Below are 4,582 nucleotides of genomic sequence, written 5' to 3'. Positions count from 1 at the left end.
TGGCCTTTGTGAATGGATCAGCTATATTATTCTTAGTATCTATTTATTCAAGGACAACATCTTGTCTCTCTATAATTTCTTGAATGAGGAGGAAGCATCTGAGGATGTACTTAGATCTTTGATGAGGCTTAAGTTCTTTAGCTTGTATAATGGTCTCGGTGTCATCACAATAGAGTGGCACCGGTCCCCTTCAATCTTAGGAATGACTCCTAATTTCATGATAAACTTCTTCATCCAGACAGCTTCTTTAGCGGCTTCACTAGCAGCAATATTGTTGGGAATAGTGTCCCAAAGCCAATCGTCAGCCTGTTGACGGTTGTGCTCCTTTTGTATTAGTACATGAATTATAAATAAATAAAAATTATTTTGGTATTTTTTCATCACAAATGTTTCATCTTCTAATGAACTCCTGTGTTGTGGTGAAGTCCTTAGGACTATTTAGACTCGACAAAGGAGGATTTGTCGCTTAGTCCTTAAACATGTTCGCGACCAAATGATACGTTGTTACCAAGGACGACAATGTTTATCGAGCATAGGTCGTTGTGTGCCATATGGATTGGTTGTCCTCATAACCAAAGAGTGTGGAGACACTGGTATGGCATACAGGTGAGATGTAATAGTACATCTGCACTGAACGTGACCAACTCGGGAGCTATTTCTGCTGTCAAGATTTGCTCGGATGGGATATGGGTATAAATATCCCTCTGACCTGAGACCGCCACGGTGACTTGCAAGCAACTCACTGCACTTAGGCACTGGACTACCTGAATTTCTAATTCAATGACGGAAGGCTGCTGGGTGTAGTCAAGTACTTGACTTGTCGGTGCGTGTGTCAAGATGGGATTGACCACTCCAGTTTAGGAGCTGTGTACAGACGTGTTTCAATTTAGCAAAACTTTGGCCAAGGTAGTCCTAGTGAGGAGTCACAGGACTAATTGAGTTGAGCACGATTCGGATGATATCATCAGAGTTGACAGTTTAACCCTGAGTCATCCTAAACACAGGGGTCAAAAGGGATGAATTATACGGTAACCATATTCACGTAGGTTCTGAATATTGCAATTATGATTATTCGATCTATCCGGTCATCGGTACCATTGCTAGATGGTCACTTCGATTAGTACAGGAATTGGTTCCTGTGCTACCGGCTTAGCTTCGAACCTGCGGGGGTCACACACATTAGTGGTTCCTTTCTGATCAGATGGCTGATTATGAGTCTTATGTGTCTGGGACTCTATGATTGAGAATTAAGATTATCTGATCATGAGTTCCACACATTTTGGGTACCGGGGTAAAAATTTTGAATTTTAAATTTTGAATTTGAAATTTGAACTCTTTGATCAGGGTTTATATCGATGGTCTCTGATGCCTGATTGCCCATCGGATTTGGACTCAATATTTATGAGAAGTTTAATTAGTAATTTGATCACTAATTAACTCAATTTGATTGAGTAATTATTTTTGGATCAAGTCCAATTGAATTGGATTCAGTTTGGATTGACCCGATTAGGTTAAATGTTGACCTAATCGCTAAGGTGGTTTAGTCTCTGATTTGATCAGGGGTTAGGTTTAGTTAATTTTTGATTTGATTAGAATTTTTTTGAGCCTAATTAAGCCTAATTAAGTTAGATTTAATTTATTCTAATTGTGCTTAACCTATTTAGATTAGGTTGGCTCAATTAGGTTCAAACCACCTTGACTTTTCTCCCTGCGCCACCTCACTTCTTCTGTGCATATTTAAATTCACGAGAAGCAACTTCTCATGAATTTTCTCCACGCAGAAGCCATCCCATGCCCACCCTTGTGTGCCAAATATCTAAATAAAAATAAGTTGGTTGGCTATTCAAATTCAAAAGAAAATTTGAATTTGAATGAGCAACCAACTAATCCATGTGCCATGGTCTTATCTTGTGCGCCCCATATTTTATACGAGAAAATGTTTCTCGTGTAAACTCTCCATGCACAAATCAACTCACGCCCCTTCTCTTCTCATGCACAAGTGGATAGGGATGAGTTGGTTTTGCATTTGAATTCAAATTTGATTTGAATTCAAATGTGCAACCACTTATCTTTATCCTCTCACGCGGATAAGACACGTTCGACGTTGTTTTAAAAAGAGGAGAAAGGTGGGACGTGCGTAGAAATTTTAGGAGAGAAACTTTGGGGTGTGGGGAAAGTTTGTGCACAAGGTGAAGGTCCAAAACCTTCTGAGAGAAAAAGAAAGAAAAAAAAGAAAATTAAGCGTAGGGTTTCTAGTGTGTACCCTAGGGTTTCTACCTAGGGTTTGGGAAGTGAGATTGGTGTGCCACGAGTGTCGTGAGTCCACCAAATTTTAGGGAGAGATCTATCAGCCTCTCAAGCAATCATGCAAATGATCTAGAGCATTCGAAGAGTCAGCACACATTGATCGAAGTAGTTCGATCAACATCTGCCATCAAAAGGGTGAAATCACGAACTAGCATTCGTGAGGAGCTGATCAGACGGGAGCTTCGTGTGGATGATCCACAGAGGTCAGACATTTGTGTGGCTGTGACGTGATGATCAGAGCTCCCCGACGGTGATCAGATTACGGTGATCGACTACCCACAAAAGGTGATGTATTCTGAACACAGTACTGTAAAGGTTTACTGATTTAAATTTGAATTTCAAATTTAAATGTATGCTGTTGTATCATATTTAGATCCTAGTGTAAGGTTAATTAGTATTAATTAATAAGATTAATTAATAATTCTGCTATAAAATAATAATTTTGAAAAAGTTTTAAAATTACCATTTTGCCCCTGCACTAAATTTTCGCTACAAATGGTATCAGAGCATGGTTCTAGAATATGATATACATATGCATGTGTAGATTAAGGTGTAATATATAAGTTTAAATTTTAAATTTAAAATTCAAAATTCAAAATTTAAAAAAATTTAAAATTTGAAATTTGAAATTTGAAATTTGTTAGAAGTTTCAAATTTAAAATTCAAAATTTGAAATTTGAAATTTGGTTGAAATCTCAAATTTGAAATTTAAAATTTAAAATTTGAAATTCAAAATTTAAAATTCAAAATTTAAAATTTAAAATTCAAAAATTAGAAATTTAAAATTTGAAATTTGATTGAAATCTCAAATTTAAAATTTAAAATTTAAAATTTAAAATTTGAAATTTGAAATTTGAAATTCAAAATTTAAATTTTGAAATTGATATATTTAGATATACTTGATCCAAGTAGCAAGTAATCTAATTGGGTTGGTTGCCATGGCCGTCCGGTCATAGGAGAAAAGTTGGGTTTAAAGGCCCTCTCTTCCCATTCGATGGGGTCTCCTATGGCGGTAGGGGTGTCGATGCAATTATATCACATGCCGATGAAGCAGCGAAAGGACTTAATTATAAAATTTATCATGAATGTGTTAGATTAGATCTAAAAAAAAATTTATGATTTATTTTGAGTTATTTTCTGTTATGAAATGAGCAATAGGATTGCTGTTTATGAATTGTGCTGACCCGTTTGTGAAATGAGTCAACACATTTGGTGAACAAAAAATAAAATCTTGCAAAATTTGAAAATTATTTTCGAAATGCCAAACCCTGACCCATCAGCCCAAGTACTTAATTAAAAGAATTAAGTGTTGTCTAGTAGGTCTAGAATTGTGAATTAAGACCTAAGACAATTGTATAAACTTGTGGGTCAATGGGTTAGATGAATTAGGTCCATAATTGGGTTAGACCTAAGGTTAGCTTAAAAAATGGACTAAATGGAGTAATTGGTCAAATCTAATCAAAAGTTGAATTAGATTAGGTCAAGGATACTCTAGACTCAACTTCAATAGTTGTAGTTGAATGGGTCCATGTCTTTAACTAGACCAAGAAAGACTTAATTCATGGCTACCGGTGGAGCCCTATTTACTAAGTTGATCAAAATTAAAACTAATGAACCGGTTGGTGTCTAAGGTAGGTTCGACAGTTTTGATCAGTGGTTCTTAAGCGGGAGCTACTCGCATTGATTCGATCATTGACGAGTTAATGGAAAATCCCCACCACTGATCTCACTTACCTGGCCAATCTGGTAAGTTAGATTTTGATTAGATCACTTGGTGATTAGAGCTCACCCATGTCATTAGGTAAATCAGTGTGACTGATTTAGGTGCTCCTAATGCCAGCTTTAATTAAATTTTTTTTTTAATCTGACTTGGTGAAGTCAGTGGGAGGATTGAAATTGGCTGGATGATTTCTAAAATAAAATCCTCAAAATTATTAGGTCCTTAAAATGATTAAGTTATAATGATAACTAGGTCATAGCCTCCCATTAAGTGAGTGATAATGAGTCTATTAGTTCAATGATCATTGGAGGCCCAAAGGCCTGGTGCTCATTGGCTAATGGAATTATTATTCATAATATGATAATTTGATTGAGTCTTTCTGATGGTGGTTAGGTTGGCCGGCAAAAGTCAGGCCTGATCATTTATTGGTCCGATTCACTAAATTAAGTCATGTTAATGGTTGGACCTAACCAGATCTTTTCAGTGGAGGCTAAAGCCTACTGATTAGGTTCTGGGGCAAAATCAATTACTAGAAGTTGTTTAGAGAAACAACTG

This window comes from Elaeis guineensis, chromosome 3, assembly GCF_000442705.2.
Source record: "Elaeis guineensis isolate ETL-2024a chromosome 3, EG11, whole genome shotgun sequence".
NCBI classification, from domain to species: domain Eukaryota; kingdom Viridiplantae; phylum Streptophyta; class Magnoliopsida; order Arecales; family Arecaceae; genus Elaeis; species Elaeis guineensis.
The sequence above is the reverse complement of the archived record's forward strand: the minus strand, read 5'-3'. Positions refer to the sequence as shown.